The sequence below is a fragment of the Bufo gargarizans genome, chromosome 7 (genome assembly GCF_014858855.1).
Source record: "Bufo gargarizans isolate SCDJY-AF-19 chromosome 7, ASM1485885v1, whole genome shotgun sequence".
Classification (NCBI taxonomy): Eukaryota; Metazoa; Chordata; class Amphibia; order Anura; family Bufonidae; genus Bufo; species Bufo gargarizans.
The window spans coordinates 75,267,902-75,281,551 of NC_058086.1; the positions used below are offsets into that span (position 1 = coordinate 75,267,902).

General features: G+C 43.8%; 1 protein-coding gene across 1 annotated transcript in view; it reads right to left on the minus strand.

Annotated features, from left to right (window-relative positions):
• Positions 1–1,503: 1,503 nt before the first annotated feature.
• Positions 1,504–13,650, minus strand: part of SLC25A38 (solute carrier family 25 member 38) — a 215,971-nt gene continuing 203,824 nt past the window's right edge. Inside the window, exon 6 of the mRNA XM_044300419.1 lies at positions 1,504–2,158. The gene's annotated coding sequence lies outside the window, so the exon portion shown is untranslated. The remainder of the gene's footprint in view (positions 2,159–13,650) is intronic.

A 13,650-nucleotide genomic window follows, 5' to 3' on the forward strand; every position in this document is an offset into this window, starting at 1 on the left:
TCAAATCATATGGCAACATCTCAGGGAAACGGTGATGCCCACCCCCAAGGCGGTAGATTGGCTACGTATCGCCAAGGGGTTTTCAAGATTCTGCGCAGTTTCCAAACTGCCTTGGGGCACTTGATGGCAAACACATACATGTTAAGAAGCCTGCTCACTCAGGGTCCCGGTACTTTAATTACAAGCAGTACTTTTCTGTGGTGCTGTTAGCCTTGGCTGACAGTAATTACAAGTTTGTAATTGTCGATATCGGGGCCTATGGAAGTACATCAGACTCCCGCATCTTTTGTGTCTCCAGAATGGGTGAGCGACTTCGCGCCAATCAGTTAGCCCTACCAGAGCCCAGAACACTACCCGGATCAGCAGGTCCCCCGGTTCCATTTGTAATTGTGGCTGATGAAGGGTTTGCATTATCACCCAATATGATGCGGCCTTTCCCCAGACGCGATTTAGACAACCGAAAGCGCATATTCAACTACCGACTGACTCGTGCCCGACGGTTTGTTGAGTGCGCCTTTGGTATACTTTCTGCTAAGTGGAGAGTATTTATGTCGTCAATGCAAATGGGTCCGGAAAATGTCACCCTGGTGATCCAAGTTGTGTCGTTTTACACAATTTCACCAGGATCCACAATGTTCCCTTGGATGCAGAACAGCTTCAAAATTTGACTAACACACCTGTCAATTTTGAACCAGTCCGACATGGAAGACCTGGAACAGCTGGACTAGCTGTTCGGGAATGCTATGCGGACTACTTTTGCACTTTTGCAGTCAAGAAGGTTCATTGCCGTGGCAGATGGATGCCATCCGTGGTGGTTGTTGATTTGATCTGGTCTCTGTGTAAAAATTTCAAAATTTTGAATGTTTTTTTTTAGTTAGTTAGTTCCCTTTTAATTTTTTTTAGATAGTTTAGGGACTCGCAAGACAATGTGGACCCTTGACGTGGGCTTGCGGGCTGGGGTATTTTTTGTAATATTAGTGTTAAAAATATTTATTTAAACTATTAATGGCCTATATGCACTTTTTTTAAATTTATCTAACAATATAGACCATGTAATATTTTAAAATGAATTTGACTAGAATGTTCAAAAAATTACAGAAATACCCTCTAATACCACATTTCCAAACCTATTCTTTTTTTGTAATTTTAATTTAAACCAAAAACAAACTCATTTTATGTAAAGTGAAGTCCCATAGTTTTTATTGATTATTCCTAAAATACTAATCTTTTATTTTATAGAAAGCGCGTGTCATATATCCCTTGATTGGCTATTGACTACACTACTTCTCCCTAATTCACTAAATACTAAAATATTACTAATATAATCATTTACCCAGAGACACAACCAACCCCATACTGGAGGGTATATGAGATTGTGTATAAAACCTAATTTAGAGGAGTACACTAATACCGGTGTGACCCTCCCTAGAAGATCCAGACCTTTGAACTTTGTCAAAATTTTATTTTATTTTTTTAAATTAATATTTTAGAGATAAATAAAAATAATGACACAACATAGCAGATTCCAAATAACTTTTTATGAAAATATAAAGCAAATAAAAAAAAATATATAAATCAAAAAGCTCCCTTGTGTAGGGACCTGTTCCCCTGAAAACAATTTGAGGGGTTGAAGAACTGCCAGGATGTGTGGGTCCTGGACCTGCAATATGTGCCACACTTTCAGAAGATGGCATTGGTGACCTAATTTGTGCCCGGATATGGGCTTGCCTCAGTTTCTCCTTATCTATGAATTGAATAACATCGAGGGGAATACTATCCCCCTTGAATAGATACAATATTGATGCTACTGAAGATAGCACCAAAGAATGCCATTCAGGAGGCACTCTAGATAAGGCAGGAGCCAGGCTTCGGAGAATTTTTTCCTCCGGGGTCTCCGCTTTATTTTTATTTAGGTACTCAAAGACCTGTGAGTCAATAAAATCCCTCCGAGCCATCTGCGCTGTTTGTTGACTCGAAAATCCTCCCCTCCTTCGAGAACTTTGTCGCTGGCTGAGGCGGAGAAATCTCCTGCTGGCTTTCCTCCTCTGGCCTTTCCTCAGCCTCTGAAGGTCCAGCATGGGGTAGAAAAGATGCTGCAGGGGTACCAGGCTCATCCAGGTTTGTGGACGAGGAATCTTCATGAAGATTGTCCACTGTCCTGAAATAGATCAAAAGTACTTGTAAGTATTTTATACATAAAAAAGCTATTGATAGATCTACCTCAATCCACACTATTCAGCTGTTTGACAAGGCCGTGACGCTGCAGCCTTTTCTCTGTTTCACTATTGTCTAATGTTGTCATTACTATGAGGTCAGATATAATAAAGTAATATGTCATCACGCTACTCTAGTGACTTTTTTAAAAACGGAAGAATATCATATGGTAATGATCTATGCAGATAGGGTAACAATAGATCAGCATAAATTTTTAAGCAAAACGCACATGACCTTTGAACACGGATGTGAGTGGTCCTTGGTATTCCAACCTGGGATCCTACATAGAGCAGGACAGCATGTTGTTTTATTGTTTTCAATGACGCCATGCGCTTCATGAGCCCCCTGCAGTACAGTAATACACTCGTATGATCTATATGAGTGTATTCGTGTACTGCAGCAGTTGCACAAAGCGCACAGCATCATGGAAAACAATGACGCTGTGCGCTAAAACTCTCAGCAGGATGGAACTGTAAGTCCTTGGTATACATATAGGGCTTCTTCTTGGGCTTGCCGTCACCACTATGCCCTTTGCTGGCATTAAATTCCCGTCGGAATTGATCCCGACAGGAATTCCACTTTGTCTGGATTTGTTTGACTGAAAAAAAATATATAAAAAAAAATTTCAGTTTTCAATGATTTTCATGGTTTACAATATTTAAAAGACATCTTCTATTTCATACAACTTCAAAGGATAGAAAACTGAGCTCCATCATTGCAGACATGTGCACAAGAAATAGCAAATTTTGAAAATGTGCAGAGATGCATGAGGCTACTTTCACTCTTGCGGCAGAACGGATCCAACAGGCTGTTTACCATGTTGGATCCGTCCTTCCGCTATTTTGGCAGACCGCCGCTCTGTCCCTATTGACTAATGGGGACGGTCAGAGCTCTGGCGCAGCCCGGCGGTGCACGGCAAAAGGCCACAGGACTAAAAGTACAGCATATTCAACTTTTTAGTCCTGCGGCTTTTGCCATCCACCGCCGTGCTGTGCCCGAGCTCCACCCCCGTCCCCATTATCGTCAATAGGGACAGAACGGCGGTCTGCCAAAATAGCTGAAGGACGGATCCGACATGGTGAACAGCCTGTTGGATCCGTCCTGCCACAAGTGTGAAAGTATCCAATATAAAAAGTGATAGGCATCAAAGGATTTAAATTTTAAAAAAGTCTGCTATGTCACTTTGCACCATAGCTAGTCCCATAGTATCCCCTGATTACTTTTGCAAGGTCAGTGCTCCATCCTTGCAGACGTGTGCACAAAGGCCAAGCAAAGTGACACAGGACAGTTTGCAAATGTGCAGAGATGCATTATTTAAAAAGTGATAGGCATCAAAGGATTTTGCAAAAAAAATAAGTCTGCTATGTCACTTTGCAAGACCCAATGTACATTTCAGAAACCCATCTGTGATTACTTTCAAGAAGGTTCATATCAGACAGAACCATAGCTAGTCCCATAGCAACCCCTGATTACTTTTGCAAGGTCAGGGCTCCATCCTTGCAGACGTGTGCACAAGACATAAACAAAGGCTAAGCAAAGTGACACAGGAAAGTTGGAAAATGTGCAGAGATGCATTACATAAAAAGTGATAGACATCAAAGGATTTTGCAAATTAAAAAAAAGTCTGCTATGTTACTTTGCAAGGCCCATGCTAATTTATTTGTCAATTGTCTTTTTATTGAAAAGCAGTAAAGAAGGAGCATAACATACATTGATGTATAAGTCAGGATTGTGACATGCAATCAAATTCGCAATTGACAGGTACATAGACTATATACGTAAGACATAAGTAAGGTGCATTTTGCATAGCTAGATCAGCAAATGACATCAATTGACAATTAAAGTATAACCTGAGGTAGGTAAGGTCAAAAACGAACCGATAAGGTGGGGGGGTGTATGGGGAGGGAGGGGGGGGTGCAATATGTCCTTAGAACTGGACAGATACGGTCTAAGGCTGTTGCGATACCTTTGATGATTCCAAAGGGAGGAAGACAGTGAGTTTCTTCTATTCTTGCTAATGAGACGGTCACAACCATGGGACTTTCTCAAGGTTATTGTCAGTCAAAAAATCGCTAAGATGCTGAAGTACCCTTCGCATGCCTATATGCAATCCAGGGGGCCCATAACTTCTTGTGCTTCTCATGAGCCCTAAGTTCCCAACCCGCTAGCTCCTCCATACGATGTATGTGATCTAATTTGCCTAACCACTGAGAGATAGTGGGGGGATTTAAACTCAGCCACTTTTGGGGGATAAGTAAACGTGCAGCCTGGATCAGGTGTGTACTAAGCTTGTTCTTTGACGGCGATAGGTCCTTTGTTGGGAGCCATAAAAGAACCAGTTGAGGGGTTAATATCAGATTAGTGTTTAGAATTTTGTTAATGATCTGGGAAACGTTATCCCAATTCCTCTAATTTTAGGGCAGGACCAGAAAATGTGAAGAAGAGTGCCACCTTCCTCCCCACATCTCCAACACTTGTCGTGATCACTCAAACCACTAAGAAATAGTTGTTTGGGGGTAAGGTACCACTGCGTGAGAACCTTATATGAATGCTCTTGGATCTTCACACAGCGGGAGAAGCCGTGCGAGTGCATGCGGAGAATATCAGTCTCCGAGAAAGTAGTCTTAAGGTCGTTGGCCCAGGTGTGCACATATTGTGGGGTTATGCGGCGCTGAGGTGAGGTCAAGGCCGTGTATATGTTAGATATCAATTTGCGTTGAGGGGAGGGGGGGTTTGCTAACTTCTCAAACCATGTCAGAGTCATTACACATGGTTTCTGAGTGAGCAGCTGTTTCCCAGCAGATTTGATAGATATTAGGTCTAGGAAGTTTGCTGCCTTCCAAGCCAGGCTAAGGGGATGTTGCTCCGACAGGGTGCCGTTCATTTTCCCTATAAAATCGGCTGTGGAGAAGCTTCTTAATCTGTGCCAAATCTGTGAGGCCTGAGCACCTGGAGGTTGGATAGAGTGAGGTATAAGGTCTGCTGGCATCGCACCGGGAGGGTTCTGTAGGAGCCCATGAGCCTTGTTGAGCTGTTTAATGACCAGGCTGGTGCCCTTTAGGAGCACATGGGAATGAAGTGACGCATTCGATTGACCCCATAAAGCTGCTTTCTGCAGTTGGGTAAGCTGCACTAGTTCCAATTCCGTGCCCAACGTGTGATAGGCAGGGGAATGAAGCTGCAACCACCTCGTCAGGTGAATGGCCCTGTAATACGTCTGGACATCTGGCAGTGCTATACCTCCATGTCCACGCCCCAGTACCAGCCTCTGGTGAGGGGCCCTAGCCTTCCTACCACCCCACAAGTAAGTCGCAAAAAGCCTGTGGATCTTCGTAAAGTACGAGTTAGGTAAAAATATTGGCAACATCTGTAATACATACATAATTTTTGGAAGAACAAATGCTTTTAGGATGTTTTTTCTTCCCATCCAAGAAGAATAAGGGAGGCGTAACGATTGGAGCAGATTTTGGACCTCTGATATAAGGGGAATATAGTTAAGCCAAAATCAGTCCTCAGTGGACGCAGAGATCTTGACCCCCAGATAGGAGACACACGAGGATTGCCATTTAAAGGGAGTAGTGGTTTTCAAAATGGCTATGGAGCTCGCCGGGGCATTAACATTTAAGGCTTCTGACTTGGTATAATTCATTTTGTAGTTCGACAGCCTACCATACTCTTCAAACAGTTTCAAAAGATGCGGGAAGGCCTCGATCGGGTTGGAGACCATGATCAGAAGATCGTCGGCATAAGCCACATTAATGTATTCTACACCGTTATTTTCTGTTTTCACTCCATGTATATTTACGTGTTCTCTAATGGCCTGAAGGAGGGTCTCCATGACCAGTATGTATAAGGCAGGAGATAGGGGGCAGCCCTGACGTGTCCCGTTGCAAATAGGGAAGGATGGGGACAATGTACCATTGACCCTAATTCTTGCACTCGGTCCCTTGTATAACGACATCACTGCCTCCTGGAATCTTGTCGGGATTCCAAACCTCAACAGTGTCCTCCTCATAAAGTCCCAGCTCACCCGATCGAAGGCCTTCTCCGCATCTACACTGAGCAGCGCCAAGGGGAGGTTTTTCTTTTTGGCCCACTGTATTGCAGTAATCAACCTACAGGAATTGTGGTTCCCTTCCCTCCCTGGAACAAAGCCAGATTGGTCGGGGTGGATAAGTTTGGGGAGCAGGCGGCCCAGCCTCGTCGCTAGGAGTTTGGCCCATATTTTTACATCTACGTTAAGTAACGAGATTGGCCTATAGCTGCCGCAGAGAAGGGGATCTTTCCCAGGTTTTGGGAGTATGGTTACCGTGGCCTCCAATGATTGCTTGTGTAGGGTTTCCCCATTCAGCAGTGCATTGCACCACGTTACCAGGTGGGGTATTGGTGTATCTGAGAATTTTTTATAATAGCCCACTGGAAATCCATCCGGGCCAGGGCTTTTACCCGTGGGCATGGAGGTTAGTAGTGTTTTCACTTCAAGTTCAGTGACTGGCTCTAATAGTGTATCGCCTTCTTGGGAGGTTATCTGAGGTAAGTTTAGGCCTTTCAGAAACAAGTCTGTTGCTTCTGGTATTGAAAGGTCTGGGTGATTGGGGTCCGATAGGCCGTAGAGTTGCTTGTAGAATTCCTGGAATTCCTCTGCAATATCAGCTGTTTTATGCAGTATACTTCCATTGCTGGATTTAATATTGGGAATGAACATGGACTCTCTCTTTTGTTTAGTGAGGGAGGACGTCAACTTAGATCCTTTGTCTCCGTGGGAGTAATGTTTATATTGGGCGTACTGATAGGCTTTTGCGTTTTGAATGTTTAAGTGGTCCTTTAATTGCGATATCAGCTGGTTCAGTTCAGTCTGAACTGTCATTGCTTTAGACCGTTTATGGACTGCCTCTTTATCTGCTATCTGAACTAAGAGGTCATGTAGGATCTTTTGTTTCTCTTTCTTGACTCTACTGCCTAAGGCTATTAACTCTCCCCGTATAACCACTTTGTGCGTCTCCCAAAGTGTCGTCTGGGGCATACCCGGTGTCGCATTGGTCACAAAGAAGTCCCTTAATTTTTGTTCTAGGGTTGAGGTATCTGCCTGTCTATCTAGCAGCGTCTCGTTTAAGCGCCACTGTCTAACTGAGGCTGGTAAGCTGGAGAATCTGAGGGCGGCAGAGACTGGGGCGTGATCAGAGATGGACACAACACCTATGTCAGCCGAGTCCACCATATCTACGGCATTACTAGACAGTAAGATGTAGTCTAACCGTTTGTGCGATTTATGCGGTGCTGAAAAGAAGGTGAAGTCCCTAGTATCCGGATGAGCTAATCGCCAGACGTCTAGCAGGTTCATATCCGAAATATATCTGTTGATGCATCCTAGTGCTGACTGGGTCAATTGGGAGGAGCCATCAGAGGCAGCAATGATGGGATTCAAAGTGACATTGAGGTCTCCCCCAATTAACCTAATCCCTTCTGCAAATAACTCTAGTTTACTTAGTGTGATCTTGATCCATTGTTTCTGACCACGGTTAGGGCTGTATAGACTAGCAAGCGTAACCTTTTGCGTGCCAATGAGGCCCTTCACGAATATGAAGCGGCCCTCAGGGTCCGTCAGGTTAGATATCAATGTAAAAGGTACTCTCTTAGAAATTGCAATACCCACCCCTCTCTTTGCTTTTTCAAAGGCACTGAAATACCAGTGTTGAAAGTATGGGTTCTGAATTTTGGGTATATGTACCTCTTTAAAATGCAGCTCCTGAAAGAAGCAGATATCTGTATTATTCTTTTTTAGCAGACGGATGACCTGAGAGCGCTTTTGTGGGGTGTTAAAGCCCCTGACATTATACGTTGTACATTTAATTGACGACATCATTGCAAGAATAGGGTATCCTTGGAACCGGAGAACTCCAGCCATACACATCGACCGCATCTAGGGAGTGAACTAATAACATCACAACTAAAGATTCTGTCAACATGACAAATAGAACAGTACAATGGCTCCCATGCCAGCAACACCGCAGCAGGTCACTTAGCTGCAGTGAAGCGGGCGTGAACAGCCATGTAATCAGGCACATGTACCAGGTTTGTGCCAGTGTAACCCTGGTAGGTAGGGGGGATGCAGTATGGAACCACATTACTCAATGGTGTCCACAGTGCACCACCTGCTGGACTGGTGCGGAATAGCACCTTACAAATTTCGGTCTAAGTAAAAATGTAGAGAGGTGGCATTGCAGGGTAAAGTATCTCCCCTGCAAAATACAACAAGAACGGGAACTCTTCAATACGTATGACAGACAGGTATACTTGCAGTCTCCTAATATTGCAAAAATCAGCATGAACCTGTCCATCCCTGGGATCTGTGGAAAGTCACTCCTGTGAATTCGATAGAGTTACAGGACAGTCTCTAGGACTTCAAGTGTCCCTTGATCTGTGCTGGTTCTTCTTCTTTTGTGAGGCTTTAAGCCAACCTGTGGCCTCTGGTAGTTCTGGCAGCTGTTTTCCGATGTCGGCGTATGGCAGCCAGGATGGCACATCAAGTGGATCCATCTGTAACAGCTCCCAGGCAGCCTGGAGGTCTTGTGGCAGGCGAATGGTACAGCGCTTCCCATCTACAGCGAATGTAAGGCCGAAGGGGAATAGCCATTTATACGGCACCTTGTGATGGTGCAGATGCTCAGTGAGGGGCTGCAGCGCCCCCCGTTTATTCAATGTAGTGGATGCCAGATCTTGGTAGATGGAGATTTTGGCGCCTTCATACAGGATTTCTCTCCCGTTTCTGGCGGCCTGCATTAGCGCAGCGGTATCCACATACCTCAATAGACCGCATACCACGTCTCTAGGGTTCTCCTTCTCCTTCGGCCTGAGCGCTCTATGAATGCGCTCTATCTGGATCTCGGTCATGCTGGAGCTTCCCAGGAGTAGGGAGAAGATGGCGCCTGCAGCTTCTGGTAAGCCCTCGTGCGTGATGCTTTCAGGCAGGCCGCGGAGGTTCTTCCTCCTATTCCGGTTCTCCTGGTCTTCTATGAGGGAGTATGCTGTGTCCAGGGAGGCTGCTAGAGCCATGTTGTTGTCGCTTGCAGCTCTTATATATTTCGTGATGGACGCCTGGTTGTCTTCCAGCGTTTCCACCCTCCCGCCGATCTGCTTCAGGTCAGCTTTTATTTCTTGCAGCTCCTGTATAACTGGGGTTAGGGCCGCCGACAGCGCTTGCTGTAAAAACTTTCTCGATATCGGAGCAGCGCTTTGTGAAGCGGGGCATGCTTCCCTGTCATTTATGGCCTCTTCATCTTCCTCCGATTCTCTGCCCCAGTCATTAGTTTCCGGCGGCGCCATCTTAGGGCCAGGCGGCGCTGGAGCTGGAGATTTCTTATTCAGATATTTCTCCATGTCGGAGACCCCGCGCTCTGGTTTGCGCGCTCTGGTTTGCTAGCTTCAGTTTTTTCTTTGGGTATGTATCTACCCACTTTTCTTGAGCGATTTAGACCGCAAAATTTACCAGTTAGCAGAGTGGTGAGGAGGAGAGCTCTCCTACATACGTCTGGCCAGGTCTGCAGCCAGGCTCCGCCCCCCCGGCCCATGCTAATTTCTAGTGCAGACGTCTGAACATTGCACTAGAGATTGCAATCAGGGATGCTACTGGACTTGATTTTATACACAGAATGATATTACATGAATATATTAAAATGTACACTTACTAATTCCAGAACGCTTATCGGATCTGCATCTGGCACAATCTTAAGGCATCAGCTCCTGTGCCACCTCTTCCCATGCCCGGTCCTTTCGTACCCGATCATGGTACAGATCCTTTCTGGAATCCCAGATTTCTGGCCTCTCTTGGATTAATACAATCATTTTGGAGACATCTACCCTAGGCATCTTGATTTTAGGGGGCTCCCAAATCGTTATGGCTAGGTAGATATGAATTTTTAAGCCACTACCCCAGAGGGCAGAGCCTACAATAAATTATGTTAATAAAAAAACGGAAACGGATCCGTGAAAATCGGAACACATACGGAAATGTTTCCGTTTGTCCTCCGATTTTTGCGGATCCATTGACTTGAATGGGGAATCGGACCGAGATCTGCGGTCAATAGTAGGACAAGCTTCATATTTTGACGGAACATAAAAACGGTAGAACGGAATTGGACAACATACTGAACGTTGTCCGTACATAATTTTAGACCATTGAAATGAATAGATCCGCATGTATACCGCTAAAATCGGAAACGGAAAAAAAAAACGGTAGTGTGAATGTACACTAATACATACCTGCTAAGTCAGTGAAAAATCTATCTACACAGTGTGGAAATTGACCTGCGGTGCAGATTTCCATACATTTCTCAACCAATACCATGCAATTGGTAGGTTCACACAGAGTTTTTTGGAGGTCGATTTATTTTTTTTTCTTCTGGTTTTTCAACAAAGAGTATGTGACAGGAAGGAGAAGTCCTTCCTTTATATTTCAGATTCCATTCAAATCAACTTCTGGCTTTGGTGGAAAAACCTCCAGTCAAACCTTCCTCAAAACCTCCTCCAAAAACTCCAAAGGGTCAAATCGGCTGCAAAATCTGTAACAAAATTTGCAAGGAACACATACAGATGGTGTAAAATGCAGTGAAACAGAGTGGAATATCCTCATAAACTAAACTGTTGTCTTCATGTACCATAAGGCCTCATGTTCACGACCGTATGTATTTTGTGGAACGGAATAGCTGGCCCCCATAGAACAGTACTATCCTTGGCCGTAATGCGAACAGTAATAGGACATGTTCTATTTTTTTGCGGAACTGCCATAGGGTAACGAAATGCACACTGAATAATTTCTGTTTTTGTTTTTTTGTGGACCCGTTGAAATAAATGCTTCCGTATACAGTCTGCAAAAATAAAAATAAACTGAACGGCTACGGAAAGAAAATACGTTTGTGTGCATGAGCCCTAAGTATGCCCATACACCTTTGATGGGCAAAAATACCAGTGGTAATATTGTACTTCCTGACCATTCTGGATTTTAGTTGTGGCAGGTCCTGCGGATGCAGATACAGTTGAAAGCAATGGTGAAGCAGGAAATTGTTATCCCCCTGCTCCACCTTTCACACAACCTGTACACAGCCTGTCCACAGCAGCAAACTCGATGCCGTGGCTTCAGTGTACCTGCTGAGCTGACGAGGATACCGCACAGGCCAAAGATCATCCTCCTACCTGTGCACTTCCCTGCTGAGCTCAGCAGGTACGGTTATGTCACTGCATCGTGCCTGCTGATGGAATGGGGCTATGTGAGTATTACATTTATTTTATTAACACTACAAGAAGTTCACTATTGCAAGGGGAACACTACCACGCTATTCTTACTATAGGGACATTCGATTGTGAATGGGGCACTAAAGGAGCATCAAAAGTTAAGCTTTTCAAAAGCTTATATATGCTTATATATGAACATGAAGGGATTCCTAGTTTTGTATCTACTGGACAGAATGTGAGGATCGATAGTGCTCTTCAATCAGATTTGTTTTTTAAAATGTACTCTTCTTGCTTTTTGGGAATGCTCAGGGAAAAATGTTTTTTATCTGTTCTGTTCTTTTTGCGGCCCGTATGTGGAACTATTAATTTCAATAGGGCTGCAAAAAAAAATTATATTACTCCATGTGCATTCCATATCTGTATGTCTTCAATTCCGTTAAGCAAAAAAAGTCCAATTCTTGTTCGTTTTGCAGACAAGGACATGCATTGTTGCAATGGATCCACAAAAAAACGGATGTATTAGGTTTTTTGGCAGACAATAATAGGACACGTTGCGTAATGGACATACGGAAACTGAATGCACATGGAGTACCTTTTTGTTTTGTTTTTTTGCAGACCCATTGAAATGAATGGTTTTGCATACGGTCCTCAAAAAAAAACAAAAAACGGAACGGACACCTAAGAAATAAAATACGTTTGTATGCATGAGCCCTTAGGACTGTAATATGGACAACAATAGGACATGTTCTATTTTTTTGTGGAACGGATATATGGAAACGGAATGCACACAGAGTAACTTCAGTTTTTTTGTGGACCCATTGAAATTAATACACAGACACGGAAAGAAAATACGTTTGTGTGCATGAGCCCTTATCCTCCTGGTCTTCTTCAGTAAAGCTAATACTTATTTTCCTCACAAAGTAAATGGTTCCACAATTGGTCATTTCTTAATTTGTGATTTTCCATCTGCAGTCTTTTTCATTTGTGTTCCTCTCTGACCATTTCATTAGATTTTACAGTGTTAATACACACAACAAATAACATTTCCCATCTTTCCACTCCCTTCAGTGCAGCACAGTATAATTAACATATATTGTACATGTCCAATACAACATATACAAAACAAGAGTTATACTTCTAAGGGCTCATTCACACGAACGTGTGCTGCCCGTTGCCGTATTGCGGACCCGCAATACACTGGCACTGTTCCGTGCGCATTCCGCATCGCGGATGCGGACTGATTCACTTCAATGGGTCCCAAATCCGGAGATGCGAAACTTAAGCACGGAATGAACCACTACAGAAGCACTACAGAGTGCTTCCTGGGGTTCTGTTCCGTACCTCCGCACTGCAAAAAGATAGAACTTGCTCTATCTTTTTGCGGAACAGACGGATCGCGTCTGGGCCACAGTCGATGCCTGTGCATTGCGGACCACGGCACGGGCTTCACACAGTCGGCTGAATTCATATCAACGCTTGTACCCAATTAGCCATTTTCCCACCCTAGTGTTACAAGGTCTCAGGTGTGAATGGGGAGCACGTGTGTTAAATTTGGTGTTGTTATTGTTCTCACACTCAATTTCAGTACTCGCTGAGGATCTGAAAAAAAAACAAAAAAAAAAAAACTGCTGCTCTACATAAAGATGGCCTAGAAGACTATATGAAGATGGCCAACACCCTAAAACTGAGCTGAAGCACGATGGCCAAGACCATACAGCAGTTTAACCCCTTCAGGACACAGCCTTATTTCACCTTAGGGACCAGGCCATTTTTTGCAAATCTGACCAGTGTCACTTTAAATGGTGATAACTTTAAAACTCTTTTACTTAGCCAGGCCATTCTGAGATTGTTTTTTCCACAATACATAGTAATAACTCCAAAAATAGTTATTCATTTACATACCCCATATGTCTACTTCATGTTTGGATAATTTGGGGAATGCTATTTTTATTTTTTGGGGACGTTACAAGGCTTAGAAGATTAGACGCAAATCTTGAAAATTTTCAAAAACCCTTTTTTTTTTTTTAGGGACCAGTTCAGGTTTGAAGTCACTTTGTGAGGCTTACATAATAGAAACCACCCAAAAATGACCCCATTTAGAAACTATACCCCTCAAGGTATTAAAAACTGATTTTACAAACATTGTTAACCCTTTAGGTGTTCCACAAGAGTTATTGGCCTGACTCTGCCATTTACAGAAACACCCCA